Source organism: Pinus tabuliformis, chromosome 5_1, assembly GCF_031772625.1.
Source record: "Pinus tabuliformis cultivar Carrire ecotype Pingquan chromosome 5_1, CPIR1, whole genome shotgun sequence".
Classification (NCBI taxonomy): domain Eukaryota; kingdom Viridiplantae; phylum Streptophyta; class Pinopsida; order Pinales; family Pinaceae; genus Pinus; species Pinus tabuliformis.
Genome location: NC_142305.1, coordinates 629,360,254 through 629,377,076, shown reverse-complemented (window position 1 = coordinate 629,377,076; position 16,823 = coordinate 629,360,254).

Here is a 16,823-nt window from a genome sequence, read left to right as displayed (position 1 = left end):
GGAATTTCTAGAAACGATTTTTGGGTTATGGATAACTCTTGTGTTTTAGCTGCTTCACAAAGTTTTGAGACTAGAATACCTCTGATGCTACTAAAGCTAACACTCCCTCTTAGTGAGGAAGGTGTTCTAATGCTGCACCACTGCTACAACACCCTGTCCCTGTATCAGCCTCTGTCACACTACTGATGTTTGGCCACTATGACTGACTGCCACTTCCCACCAACTATTGTGTGCCTTTGATGTTGCATCCGTGCTACTGTTGACACTGCTATATTGTTGCCAACTCTGCACTGCAACTCCCTCTCATCTGTTGTTGCTACAACTGCAACAACTACAATTGAGAAGCATTCTAAATACTAAATCAACTGTGTTTGTTGCATATGTCTCCTGAGTCTTGACTTCTACTAGCCATTGCACTATCCACCAAGGAATCCGCGCTGCTTATAACTCTGCACTATGCCACTCTACACTGCTTCCAATTATGCACTGCGCTCCTCAACACCTGACTGCTACTAGTTTGCAACTGTCACTCCAGAATCTAACTGCAACATTGACACTGATCCATCCCGCTATTAATATTATGGGCCCCTATAGCAAGGTAATGATCCATGAGGAGGACACCTCAATGGACCCTACCTAAGTCTGCATTTTATTGGGAATATAGTTCCATATCGCCCCACCTCTCTCCTAGAGTTATGGCGGAAAACATGGAAAACTCTTCCCCCACCTCTCTCCTAGAGTTATGGTGGAAAACATGGAAAAATCTTCCTGCAACTTGGAGGATAGCTTGTCTATGTCAGTAGACGTTGTTGCCTGGTCTTGCTTCTCTTGCTTGTCCTTCTTCTTGAGAGGACACTTTGTATTGTAGTGGCCAAGCTCGCCACATCTGAAGCACTTGACCTTAGAAAGGTCCTTCTTCTTCTTCTTCTTCTCCCCCTACCCTTGACTGGGACCCTTTGATGCTAGGGCCACATTCTCCTCTTTCTTCTCACTCTTCACGCCCTTGCTGCTGCTTTCGTTGATGGTGCTCTTAACTAGAGCTCACCTCAACTCCTCCTATTGTAGGTCAGCCAACATCTTGTCCCATCTAGGCAAAGTGTCTCTACCTAATATACTTTGGAAAAACACCTACCAATCCTTCAAGACACTATTCAGTGCCAAGCATACAAGCTCTGTGGGTTGGGGTGCCTCCCCAATAGCTGTTAGTTGATCTCGTACCCCTTGGATCTTGGTGAGGAAGGGATCTATGCCTTCACCCTTTTGCATCCTGAAAATCAAGAAACATCTTCAGCATCTCATGGAAAAACATCTTCTGTGGCTCGAAAGAACTCTGATATAACGTGGAGAGAGCATCCCACATCTCCTTGGAAGTACCTTTGCTAGCTACATGTGAGACTATATGATCTCGAACTCCATCGAAGATCTTCTGCTTCACCTTCGCCATTCCTTTTTTGTACTCCTTTAGCTAGTATTGCTACCTCTTGGAAAATCAAAGTAGTTATATTAGGGTTTGATTCTCCTTTCTTGATAATTACTTGTGAGTGTGTTGGCTTCTTTTACTTTTTTTATTATCTTATCTTTCATCAAGCAATTACCATATTATGTGTCTATGAAGTTCACAAAACAAGAGACACAAAATATAGACACTATGCCAGGGCAAAAACCCCCTCGAGGGGAAGGCCCAGTGAAGATAATTCTTCCTTTCAATAGTATTCTTTAAGACTCTTCACCCTAGACAAAGACCAGACTTTCACTCCACACCGAGTCAGCCTACCAGACTTTCACTCCACACTGAGTCAGCCTCCGAGATCTTCGACCCCTTCTAACAACTTCGACTAGGCAGCAACTTCTGGCAACAGGGAGCGTCTGACAATAATGAAATTTGGAAGACTTCGATCTCCCAATCTAGGGCACGAAACAGAGAGAGAGAGGCACCAAAAGTTCGATATTCTTCTTCTCCTTAGACTTCTCGAAACTCGCACTTCCTTCGGCTTCTTGGCAACAAACTTCGCACTTTTATAGCTACTCTTGAGATATCAAACTAGCTTGAGAGATGATACTCCAAATGACTTTGACTAGCTTGTATTTATAGGCTTCTTGTGGGTCGCATTACGGTCCTTTGGCTGACTTGATCTCTCTTACGCCGACTTGGTGTGGAGGATACATGAATCATATTTGACTCAATACAAAACCTTTTTATATGATTCAAAAGCCCAAGAAGGGTCTCTTTGAATGTACAGTGACTTTATAAACTCAATATTAATTCTATGAGTCCACAATGGGGACTTTGACTAATATAATGATAACCCAAGCATGAAACCCATGTTATAAAAATTATTTTCTTTATTCTTTTGACAAGTATATTTCATGATGACTCAAGTACATTTCATGATGGATAAAGTACATTAATGAAGACCGAACATAGTTACATTTTCCAACACTCCCTCTTAACTAGGGAGGTATTCATAATGTACAAATACAATACCCATGTTTTAATCGGTCATTGTTACAATAATAAAAATTGTTTTCTTCATTATTTTGACAAGTACATTTCATGATGACTCAAGTACATTTCATGATGACTCAACTACATATCATGATGAATGAAGTACATTAATGAAGTGCATTAATTTCTCTCAAGAATTTTTTTCCAGTATTTTCTTTTTAGGATTTCTAGTTTTCGGCATCCAGATTGTTTCACTGCTGCATAATAATTAAAACCTTCAGCTGCTGCACTAGTTTTCCCAAGTTGGTTTTTTTCGGGGACATTTGTCCAAAAATAAGTGTGTCAATTTTTGTGTGCGCTAGCTATTTCTCAGTTTTCAACGCTATTATTTTCCGCAATTTTATTTGTGAAGGTTGTAGTACGATTTATTCGATATTTTCCATAGCAAATAAATTGTTAATTAAAATTAGAAGAATCAATTTCAATTGCTGCAATAAAAATTTTGGTAGTTCAAATTTTCACATGTTTTTTTCGGGGACATTTGTCCAAAAATAAGTGTGTCAATTTTTGTGTGCGCTAGCTATTTCTCAGTTTTCAACGCTATTGTTTTCCGCAATTTTATTTGTGAAGGTTGCAGTATGATTTATTCGATATTTTCCATAGCAAATAAATTGTTAATTAAAATTAGAAGAATCAATTTCAATTGCTGGAATAAAAATTTTGGTAGTTCAAATTTTCACATGGTATCAAAGCCAGGTTTGATAGAGAGGAAGGTTTCAATAGATGGGAAGCTCAGAGGCAAAAGAAAAAAAAATTGTTGTTTAGAGGGAGCAGCACACCGAAATTTTCAAGGGCTGCGCAGTGCCTAGCCAGGTTGTGCAAATTGTTGGGCAAGGGTTTGATTTTCTAGTTGTAGTTGCACAAAAATTCGATTTGTCTGGAAAAGTGATTCCAATAAGTAGAGGGAGCAGCGACAACTCAGTATTTTCGCTGAGAAGATTTCTTGTTTGGGCGCAAAGGGTTTTGCAATAGGTTAAGGGAGTGCAAATATCAGATCCAACAGCCGTGCAGAGGGAAAAAGGGAGATTTTCGACCATATTTAGAGATGGACACAACTTGGCTTAGAGATCAAGATAGGTTGGAGGGAGCCTCCAGCTATGTCATCTGGAAGGCTAGGATGCCCTTCCTTTTGGATGAATATGGCCTAAAAGCCTATGTGGAAAATGTGGTAGCAGTACTCTAGGATGTGAATCAGCTGAAGGAGTACATAAAAGAAATGACAAAGGTGGAGCGGATGATCTTGGATAGAATTTGAGATCATATAGTCTCACATGTAGCTGGCAAAGGTATTGCCAAGGAGATGTGGGATGCTCTCTCCATGTTATATCAAAGTTCTTCCAAGTAGCGGAAGATGTTTCTCCATGAGAAGCTGAGAAGCATCAGGATGCAGAAGGGTGAAGGCATAGATCCCTTCTTCACTAGGATTTAGGAGGTCCAAGATTAGTTAGCAGCCATGGGGGAGGCACCCCAACCCACATAGCTTGTACAGTTGACACTAAACAATGTTTTGGAGGATTGACAAGTGTTTTTCCAAAGTATATTGGTAGAGACACTTTGCCTAGATGGGACAAGATTTGGGCCGACCTACAATAGGAGTCGAGGCAAGCCGTAACGACCTATCTATAAATATAGAGAACGCAAGGATAATAGCGGACATACGATGCATGCACATGATAGCGACATATGCATATGTTGCATACACTGCACTAGTATTATATATTAAATTAACTATAAGTGCTAAATACAATGACACTTCTTTGAATAGAGGTTCTACTCATCCATCAATATTGCTTAATGTATGGGTAAATATTAAGAGAGGACTATATAAATTATATATTCCAAATTGTTGATAAAAATTATATTAATAAATTAATAAAATAAATTTTAAAATATATATAAGAAATTAATTAAAAGGGGCACTAAATATAAAGTTATGATCTTTATATTAAAAGAATACTTTAATAAAACACAATGTGATATATTAAATCACAAGACATATATACGATATAATGTTTATATTAAAAGAATATTTTAATAAAACATAATATGATTTATTAAAACATAAAACATATACCTACGTGACCTTTAAAAGAGATAAGGGAGATGATATGTGACATGGAGCGTGTCACCAGCAAACTGAGCGGTGGGCTGCAGATGGAAGAGCGGCCACTGCTAAGCAACGGGATAAAAACCATGGAACAGAGATTTAGAGGGGACGGAGGGGAAGAAATTCGGAAGGAGGAACATCATCTACTGAAATCATCCACAGGAAGAGCTTGAGTTGTTCTGAGGTTCTAGGCACGGGGAACAGTCAGCTTCTACTAAGAGGCTTACTGGATTGAGCAGCCAGGTTCTGCTCAGTTTGGCTGGGTGGATTCGGTCTTTTGGTAACTGTAGCAGCGCAGCTGGAGGCATCTTCAACCACAGGGGCACAGGTAGGTACCTCAGCAGTTCTGTTAATTGATTTTGTAAGATTTCAGGAAATTGTTTACAGGTTCATGATATAAATCCCTTTACTGTATTTGCATCTGTTTACGGTCTTTACACGAGCTCTAATTAAGAGCACCATCAATGGAAGTAGCAGCAAGGGAATGAAGGGTGAGAAGGAAGAGGAGAGTGTGACCCTAGCATCAAAGAGTCCCAGTCAAGGGAAGGGGGAGAAGAAGAAGAAGAAGGACTTGTCTAAGGTCAAGTGCTTCAGATGTGGCGAGCTTGGCTACTACAGTATGCAGTGTCCTCTCACGAAGAAGGATAAGCAAGAGAAGTAGGACTAGGCGACAACCTCTGTTGAGATAGACAAGTTGTCCTCCAAGCTGGAGGAAGAGTTTGCCTTGTTTGCGGGTATACCTCTAGGAGAGAGGTGGGGTGATATGGAACTATAGTCCCAGTACTGCGCATACTTGGGCAGGGTCCTTTGAGGTGTCCTCCTCGTGGATCATTACCTTGCTACAAGGGCCCACAATATTTAGTAGCCGAATGGATCAGTGTCAGTGTTGCAGTCAGATTCCAGAGTGGCAGTTGCAAACTAGTAGTAGTTAGGTGTTGAGGAGCGCAGTACAGAGTTGGCAGCAATGCAGAGCCAGCAATAGTGCAAACTCCTTAGTGGACAGTGCGATGGTTAGTAGAAGTCGGGACTTAGGAGACAGATGCAACATACACCATTGATTTAGTATTTAGGATGCTTCTCAGTTGAAGTTGTTGCAATTGCAACAGCAAAAGATGAGAGGGAGTTGCAGTGCAGATGCAGATGCAGAGTTGGCAGCAGTATAACAGTGTCAGCAACAACACGGATGCAACATCAAAGTTTCACAGTGGTTGGTAGGCAGTGACAATCAATCACAGTTGCCAGACATCAGTAGCATGACAGAAGGTATACAGAGATAAGGTGTTGTAGCAGTGGTGCAGCACTATAACACCTTCCTCGCTAAGAGGGAGTGTAAGTGTCTCAATTAGATTATTAGCCTATTTTTTTAATATTTCCTATGCCTAAACTTAGGAAATCCAGTTAATTAATCAAAATTAATTGAGATAAGGTGTGAATCATCTAGAAATTCACAGGGATCAACTTTGATATGATCTTAGCCATCTATTAAGATTTACTCTTGGCCGTTGGAGTCCCAACAGAAGATTATAAGAAGAAGTCGATTGGTAGATGGAGAACACACACACTTTAAGATTGATTTCCATGGAGAGTTCGATTTTTCCAGAGAGAAACAGTTAGTTGCCAGAAGAGGTCGAGCTTCAAGAAGGACACAAAGACAGAGAGGTGTAGGGACAGTGAAGCCGGAGGAATATTTTTAAAATCCAGTGAGTACATTGTAGAGAGGTCGAAATTTCTCCAGAAGTTGCGCAAAAGCTTTAGAAGGCAGTTCGATTTTACTAGGGTGAAGCTGGTTTTCAGTTCCATAGGCCGGAAAGTATTTCTAGAGTGCCAGAGGGTTAGTTTCCCAGTCAACAACAAGCAGGACGACTTGATTTGCAGTTGTTCTGCGCTGAGTGTATAGTTAACTGCGCTAGGGTGACGTAGAAGCTGTGCAAGGCTAGGTGGACGACTAGTGTTTCAGTGGCAGTCAAGTTCCAGGATTGCTCAGAGTGACAGAAATTCTCTTAGGAACTTTTTTCCATTATTTTCTCTACATGATTGCCAATTTTTGACATCCAGATTGTACTCAGATTGTGTCACTGCTACATAATAATTAAGATCCTTAGCTGCTGCACTGATTTTCCCAAGTTGGGTTTTTCCAGGGATATTTGTCCAAAAATAAGTGTCAATTTTTATGTGTGTGTTAGCTATTTCTCAGTTTTCAACACTATTATTTTCCGTAGTTTTATTTGTGAAGGTTGCAATGTGATTTATTCAATATTTTTCGTAGCAAATAAATTGTTAATTAACAATTAGAAGAATTAATTCCAGTTGCTGCAATAAAAATTTCAGTGGTTGAAATTTTCACACTCAGAACCTAAATATCTAAGCTTCTATAGGCCTGCTCCCTCTAAAGCTAGACTCCCACTGAATATCAAACTCTCACAGATCTAGTATATCACTCTCAATTTTCTTCCCACACCTCTCTATCATTAACTTGTTAATATTTGTAAGGGGTACTTAGCAAGATGCTTAGTAGGGTATATTTGTAAGGGGTACTTAGCAAAATGGTGGATACGTTGGATAAATGAATGAAACTACTCACCTTGTATCTAGTTTTAAGAGGGATCCAACATGAATGAAACTACTCACCTTGTATCTAGTTTTAAGAGGGTCCCTCCTGAACAATAAATAAATCTATCCAGGTAAGGAAAGTGTGTGGGTGTTCGAATGAGTGTCGTCGATCTTGTTGGGTTACATTGCACTCAGTAGTTCATGAGGACCTCATTAGGACCTACAGTCTAGTTCATGAGGACCTCATTAGGACCTACAGTCTGACCATTATTAGACTTTCTTCCATATGTTATTAGGGGAACATATGACTACTTTTCATTCACTACTAGACATTCCCTATCATTTGGCAAATTTTCTAATTTTAGGGTTTTCTAATTTTAGTAGGGGTGCCATCTAGGATGACATGTGGCACTAATTGGAGGATTACATGGCTATTTCCACTCTATAAATTCATACTACCTCATGCATACACCTTCCTATAGTGAGTATGCAGTTCCTTCCTACTTTATAGTATTTAACCACCATTTTTCTCTCTCCTCCTCTTGTTAGTTGATTTTTAGTTCTATTTTGGAGTTTATTAACTGAGTTTAATAATTAGTATTTTGCACGTGAAGGTTATTAATTAGTTGTAACTAATTTATAACTCCACTTACTTCCCATTCACTCCTTTTTAGGGTATTTTGCTAATTTTGGGTCTCCCAATCTAATTGCAAAATAGGGAAAGTATTTGTGAGTTATATTGAGTACATGCACATGGACCCAAAGCTAATTTGAATTGCTTGGCCTCCTTGAGAGTCTATATGTTGTATTCATGTTCAATAATAACATATCATCATATTTTTATGAGTAATTTGAATTATCTATGTGGTTCATTAGTCAATTTCTCAACAACTTTATTCTCTTTTCTTTCTTGTTTTGCAAGGAGCTAATCTAGTATTTCTTCACATTTAGATCTTATGATTTGTGCTTAAAATATAACAAATCCTTCCTAGTCAAATCAATCTTATCATATCCAGGAAAGAGGTTAGAAGGTGAGGATTTTCTCTTTCTATTTCATGTCATATTGATGTAAAGTGTGAGAAAGTCTAGCGTGGGAATTCAATGTCTCATATAGGGAAGGCAGAAGTGGGAATTTCCCAATTAAGTGGTTTAAGCAATTTCTCCCATTTTGATATAAAGGGGTGGGGTGGGGTTAGGCACCACAGGACACTCGTAGGAAAAACCTTGTATGTTGGAGTGTCACTATAATTCTTGTATTAAATTCAATATTTACATCAATGAATAGGGAGAAGAACCTCATAGAATGATTAGGCTAGATACTTATTGTACCTAAAGATTGCATTTTATTGCCATCCTTCGAACAGAAAGACCGTTCTTCTCTCTAACCAAAGCCAACAACTAAAGTTCATTGACCTCTTGATGATGTGAGTACTTCGTTCCTCTCCCGTTGGCTTGTTGCCTAAGTTTATGTCAAACAAATTGGTTCTACAAGAGGTAGCCTACTAGACGTACATAAATTGAGTTACAGTTGTTCTCACATGGGTGAAGAAAGCTCTGTATCCTCCTTTTTTGTTATCCACATGTGCCTACAACATAGATAATGCAAAAGAAGCTAAGTAAATGGGGAGAGATTGGACATCTTCCATTTTGTAATGAAGAGATTCAACCATCAGGAGAGGAACAAGGTATGTTAAGTGACTGACTTGTTGTGGGTGAGAAACGAGATCGAGGAATGGGATCCTTTGAGCCATTTTAACAATAATAAAATATAATTATTGAGATGACCTAATATAAAATTGGAAGCGTATTCACTCATTCTCTATCTTCATATACAACAATTATGTTGTATATCTAAATAATCTAACCCTACCAACCCCTACCAACATATTGCCATTAATTTATCCAACATACTGCCATTAATTTAAAATCGAATGAGGATATCCCTTAAAAATATACCAACACAACTCTGACCATGGTACACATTGGTAAAGGAATTATCCAAAAATGATTTAAGGTTAATAGTACACATTGGTAAAGGAATTATCCAAAAATTATTTGAGGTTAATAAATCGTGTTACAAAGCCGAAAAGGACAATGAAAACAATGTTAACTATATGGCTTTCACACTACTATTCATAATTGTTTGTCCTTTGAGCTATGCTCATTGTGCTCTTCTAAGAGCCCTTTTTGTTGTGCTCTTAGAGCCCTTTTTATCTTCATCTTAGTAAATTGTATCTTTTTGGTTTACTTGTCATAGTTTCCACGGTGTGGTGTGATAGAGTTATTGGGTGAGAGAGTTATCATCAACGGTAGGAAACTCCAAATACATGGCCTTCTTTGTAATTAGTTTGTTGTTCTCAAGTTTGTCCAAGAAGGAAATTTATCACAATCACCAACAATTTCCATGTCATTTACATTTTTAATATGATAGAGTTATCATCAATGGAAGGAAACTCTCCTTACATGGCCTTCTTTGTAATTAGTTTGTTGTTCTCAAGTTGTGCAATTGTCCAAGAAGGAAATTTATCAGAATCATCAACAATCTCCATGTCATTCATTTTTTCAATCTAATAGAGTTATCATCAACGGTAGGAAACTCCCATTACATTACATGGCCGCCTTTGTAATTAGTTTGTTATTCTCAGGTTGTGCAATTGTTCAGGAAGGAAATTGATTAGAATCATCAACAATCTCCATGTCATTAACTTTTTCAATATGATAGAGTTATCATCAACGGTAGGAAACTCCCGTTACATGGCCTTCTTTGTAATTAGTTTGTTATTCTCAAGTTGTGCAATTGTCCAGGAAGGAAATTGATTAGAATCAACAATAATTTCCATGTCATTAACTTTTTCAATCTGATAGAGTTATCATCAACAGTAGGAAACTCCCATTACATGGCCTTCTTTGTAATTAGTTTCTTATTCTCAAGTTGTGCAATTGTCCAGGAAGGAAATTTATCAGAATCATCAACAATTTCCATGTCATTCACATTTTCAATCTGCTTCTCACTGTGTGTTTTAGGCTTCCTTGTCACTAGCCAATGACCTTTTCCTTTTCTTTGTAATGGGTTTGTTATTCTCAAGTTGTGCAATTGTCCAGGAAGGAAACTGAACAGAATCATCATTTCCATGTCATTCACTTTTTCTATCTGATAGAGTTATCATCAACGGTAAGAAACTCCCATTACATGGCCTTCTTTATAATTAGTTTGTTATTCTCAAGCTGTGCAATTGTCCAGGAAGGAAATTTATTAGAATCATCAACAATTTCCATATCATTCACATTTTCAATCTGCTTTTCACTATGTGTTTTAGACTTCCTTGTCACTAGCTAATGACCTTTTTCTTTTCCTCTTAAGGACTATAGGCATGTTCTATTCCTTACTTTGATAGGACCATAGGCACGTTCTATTCCTACTTTGATAGATCGTCACTGCCATCATCCGACATCACAAGTCTCATTTGTTTTCTTCTCATATTTACTAAAGGCATTGTTCTATTCCTTTGATAGATCGTCACTGCCATCATCCGACACCACAAGTCTCATTTGTTTTCTTCTCATATTTATCTCAAAATGAAGTAAAAACACAATTTTTGGGGCCAAAATCGAGACATTCTTAGTATAATTTCAATGGATCCTTCTCTTGTACTAGCTCCATATTTACCTCTCCATCTTCTTTGGTTCCGTTTCTTCTAAAGGATCTTATTTTTAGTTTGTTTATTTGAACTAATTAGAGAATGAGGGTCACTTTCACTTTGTAGAACGAAATTCTTCATCTTCTTCATCTTACCAACATGATTGGAGTTAAGTGTGAGAGTTTGATTAGCGTGCTTATCTTCAATACTTACATCCTTTTTATCTCCAACTCCTTCCTGCACTTCATACTATAAAGAACTAGTGTTATAGCAGGTTATGTGTGAGAGTTTGATTAGCATGCTTATCTTAAATACTTGCATCCTTTTTATCATCAACTCTTTCATGCACATCGCTCTTTCATGCACTTCGCACTATAGGAAACTAGTGTTATAGCAGATGGTCATCATATGTGTTTTGAATACTCCCTTGGATCATAATTTGGAGCAATATCTTCTTCTTTCAGATCAAAGAAACTCAATCCCTGAGCTATCTCAGCTAAATATGATATACTTCTAAAACCGATTCCCAAAAATCTGGAAAAAATGCTACTTTTTATTTCGATCAAAGATATTGACCACTTAGCATACTGCCTACAAACTTTTATGGGGAAGAAACGATCATATACGACTTTTCGAAAGAAATCATACATCTTAATATAGGTGTAGTTATCTTCACAAAAATACTTGCCTCCCCTTTCGGGGAAATTCTAGGCTTCCATTATCAAATGCTCATGTTCCTTTTGAGTTCACATATCCTTTCCGTGAAATCATCTTGGGTTTTGTAAAGATTAAATGAAACCTTATGCATCCAAACAATTGGGGAACACTAATGTGTTGGGTTTATCTCAAATTGTTTTATCTCCTCATGGTATAATTATTCAAATGCCTTGCAGAAGACCAAAACAAAAACTATGAATAAGTTTACCCAAATCAAAGACTATCTTCTTATGTAGGTTGTTGGTAGATGATATACCAAACATACATTTCCTACACAATTAATTGAATGAAAAGCCATGATATCTCCTAGTATGGCTCTACCAGCTCATTGATATTAACGTGATATGTCTTATGAACTTCTTTCATTAGCTATGAAATCCATTTGTTTAGAATACCGAAAATAGCAGCATGTGCATCCAAGAAGGAATCAACTTTATATATATTGAGGAGCTTAGTTTGCTCTAGAAGGTTCGACATTCTTTAGAATGTAGAAGGAGTTAAAGGGGCATGTGTTTTCCCTTCCATTTGTTTAGAATACTGAAAATTCAAAATAGCAGCATGTGCATCCAAGAAGGAATCAACTTTATATATCTTATGGAGCTTAGTTTTCTCTAGAAGGTGCGACATTCTTTAGAATGTAGGAGGAGTTAAAGGGGCATGTGTTTTCCCTTCCTTCAATCTCATGAGCTACTATTTAGCATCTTCTCACAAGAAGGAATCAACTTTATATATCTTGAGGAGCTTAGTTTGCTCTAGAAGGTGTGACATTCTTTAGAATGTAGAAGGAGTTAAAGGGGCATGTGTTTTCCCTTCCTTCTATCTCATGAGCTACTATTTAGCATCTTCTCACAAGAAGGAATCAACTTTATATATCTTGAGGAGCTTAGTTTGCTCTAGAAGGTGCGACATTCTTTAGAATGTAGAAGGAGTTAAAGGGGCATGTGTTTTCCGTTCCTTCAATCTCATGAGCTACTATTTAGCATCTTCATAAATGTAGAAGGAGTTAAAGGGGCATGTGTTTTCCCTTCCTTCAATCTCATGAGCTACTATTTAGCATCTTCATATATCTTGAGTAGCTTAGTTTGCTCTAGAAGGTGCGACATTCTTTAGAATGTAGAAGGTGTTAAAGGGGCATGTGTTTTCCCTTCCTTCAATCTCATGAGCTACTATTTAGCATCTTCATAAATGTAGAAGGAGTTAAAGGGGCATGTGTTTTCCCTTCCTTAAATCTCATGAGCTACTATTTAGCATCTTCATATATCTTGAGTAGCTTAGTTTGCTCTAGAAGGTGCGACATTCTTTAGAATGTAGAAGGTGTTAAAAGGGCATGTGTTTTCCCTTCCTTCAGTCTCATGAGCTACTATTTAGCATCAAAGCTTATAGCACACTAGTAAATGACCTCACTGAAATCAAAAACCTTTGTCATACATCCAATGTTCACCAACCAGGAAGCCCAAGCTTTGTTCTCCTTCCTCTCTTGTCCTTGCATTTCTAAATACCATTTAAGCCCAAGCTTTATTCTCCTTCCTCTCTTGTTCTTGCATTTCTAAATACATATGCATTTCTAAATACATATGCAATGGACGAGTGGAAATCTCTGCAAATCGGTGTAAGTTGCCTTACATAAAATAATGATTAAATACGCTTGAATTTGACGATTGTAAAAATGAGTGGTGTGGTATATTTATACCACTCCTACTCAAGGCACTATCCCCAAAATGAGTGGTGTGGTATATTTACGTTGCCTTATGTAAAATAATGCTTAAATACACTTGAATTTGACGATTGTTAAAACGAGGGGTGTGGTATATTTATACAACTCCTACTTGGGTTAAGAGTCAAGACACCATCCAAAGAGGAGGCAATACTGACCTTACCCTCCTTCTAGGTAAAGATTGACCTTACCCTACATAAAAATGAAAAATGAAGTATAATAAATTGAAATAATGTTGTAACTACCCACTACTATCTGTATCTTAACTCGTTAAGAGCCTCAACTACCTATAAAGTGGCATGACATGTGGTAAAAATGAAGTATAATAAAGTGTAATAATGTTGCATCTATCCACTACTACCTATATCTTGACTCATTAAGAGCCTCAACTACCTATAAAGTGTTCACATGTGGTCACTAGTGAACATTAGTCAAGCACCCCCTTAAGTTGAACAAGGGGTCACAAAGATGACATTACATCCATATATGATCATAAGTGAACATTAGTCAAAAATTTTCGGCACCCCCTTAAGTTGAACAAGTGGTCATATAGATGACATTACATCTATATATGATCATAGGAGATCAGCGTATCACCTCCCTATAATCCTACAACACCCCCTTAAGTTGAACAAGAGGCCACAAAGATGACATTACATCCATATATGATCATAGAAGATCACCATATCACCTCCCTATAATGCTAGGTTAGGGTCATCGAAAGCCATACAACTCATAAAGAAAGAATTCACGATTTAATAGTGGAAATTATCACCCTAAAAAGGGTATTTCGTGGAACAAACTCATATTTTGCAAGTAGAGGAGGACCAATAGAAATAAGGGTCCATGATGAGGGTGACTATAGTTGTTGGGAATGTATAGCAAGAAAGTTAAGAGTGGCAATGACCCACTTGGAGCAAAGATGCCAGCAACGAAGGAGAGGGAGCATTAACATCATGCAATATTGGCAACTTGAAGTGGTATCTGTCATCATTGAATTGGATATTAGCTATGTTGCACGAAACTTCTAGGAACCCAATGTTTCAAGCCATACCCATACCCGAAACTCTGAAACTTGGTCAAAACTCGACCATCATGTAATCATCTATGAGAGTTAATATAGGCTTGTTTTTCCTTCTAAATTGTCATCTATGGGTCTTATTCCCTTTTTCTTACAAGATAATGTGTTATTCATTTATGTATTTGTATATATATATATATATATATATTTTATATATACATATATGACATTTTGGTTGACGTTTCCATTTTTGGGAGGTGACATTTCTAAATGTACCCATTTCGGAAACTATGAAACATTTCCGCATTTCGTGCAACTTAGGATATTAGTATGTTACACATTTGGATAAGGCCCATCAATATGTTGCACATATAGAGAGACTTCATAATTGGATTTCTTAGCAGAAGAGGGATCATATTCATTTATGTATTTGTATATATTTTTTTATATATACATATATGACATTTTGGTGGACGTTTCCATTTTTGGGAGGTGATGTTTCTAAATGTACCCATTTTGGAAACCATGAAACATTTCTGCATTTCGTGCAAGTTAGGATATTAGTATGTTGCACATTTGGATAAGGCCCGTCAATATGTTGCACATATAGAGAGACTTCACAATTGGATTTCTTAGCAGAAGAGGGATCATCATTGCACTACCCATCAGGGGAAGGTAAGGTTGCATATTTTCATTAATATTGTGAAGGTTGGAAGAGTCCTTCACAATAGAAGAGGGGTTGGCTGAGTGGGTGGGTCCAAAAGTTCCTAACAATTATCCAAAAGAAGAGCTTGAAAAGGTACCCATGGGTGTACCATGGTGTGGTAATGTCCACCACAACAAATCGAGTCATAAAAAAAAATTGTTGAAGAAGAGACCTGTTAAATAGAAACTTGTCGAGAGTCATCAACAAGTAACTTTGCTAAAGAAGAAGGGGCATGTTAAATAGAAACATGATAATAATCATCATTGGAAAAAAAGTGATGGAAGAGATCTTGGTGGACTGTGAGGAATAATTTCACCAAATACAGCCTCATGGTGCTTAGTCACATGGTGATTGACAAGGTCATGAAAATGATACCCCCACCCCCTTGGAAAAGAATAAAGAAGAAGGGGCATGTTAAATAGAAACATGATAATATTCATCATTGGAAAAAAAGTGATGGAAGAGATCTTGGTGGACTATGAGGAACAATTTCATCAAATATAGCCTCATGGTGCTTAGTCACATGGTGATTGACAAGGTCATGAAAATGATACCCCCACCCCCTTGGAAAAGAATAACTATATAGTTTGGTGAGGAGTATATGAAACATTTGATATAGCGTACTTTCCATGAGGTGGCTGCACCTATGCACTTGATCCAAATATCCTAAAATGTGAAATAGAGGAATTTTGCCCATGCAAACATTCATGAGCAGTCATATTGGAGACAACACAAGTAGGAATGTGGTTGATGATAAATGCTACACAAACAAATTCCTCTTGTTGAGAAATCAGAATTTGTTGAGAAATCATAATGCATGTAGATTAGGGTGGATTTCTCTTGCTTGATAATCACTTGTGAATTTGTTGGCTTCATTGTTAAATTTTTATGTTTTATTTCATCAAGCAATTATCAAAAGTACAAAACATGAAGATCACAAGAGACAAAAACACAAAGATATAGGTTCCAAGCGAGGGAAAAAACCCCACAAGGGGGGAAACCCAAGAAAATCCTCTTCTTATGGAATTAGATCAAAGCGAGATATCCAAGACCCAAGACCAAGACCAATACTACCACATAGACCCAAGTCAACCCTCCATCAATCCATCTCCAACAAGTTATAGTCATCAAAAGTCAGCGTTGGTCAAATCTATGAATTCTGGTCCATCCCTGAAATTTCATCCTACCTGAAATCTCGGGGCCTGAAATTTCAGCCCATAACAACTCTAAAAAATTGTAGAAGATACTCACGTGTGAATAGATTAGGGCAAAAAAAAACTTTTTCTCTCCTTTGACTTCATTCTCCTCCTCCTCTTACTTCGTTGATTTCCTTCTTCTTGCTTGTAGACAAATCGAATTGGTTGCCAAAATGTGGAGCACAGTTTCCAATATATAGTTGTTCGACCATATGAAGAGAAACAACTTATGGTTTGGCTGACTTGTCCATGGAGGGCTAACTTGGTCTTGTGGTGACAAAATTGACTCATTTGACTCAATGTATATATATATATATATTTTACAAAATAGTCCAAATGGGACTTTGACTCGTGAAAATTTTTCTTATTGACGCAGAGAGCCCTGAAGGCATGAAGAACATGCGTTGACTAGAAAATAATAATAATTATAATAATATCTTTTTCTTCTTTTGCTTTTACGTTAAATACATGTTGATACAAGTACAATGATGATTATGAAGACTAAACCTAGTTACACTTTTCAAAACTCCCTCTTAACTAGTGTTAATTTTAGGTACGTTCTATGCTAGAGCAATTTATTTAAATTTTCATAGTTAGCAATCACATCAGCATTAAAGTAAACTGCAGATAGAACATAAATATAAATCGCAAAAGACAAGCCAAGACAA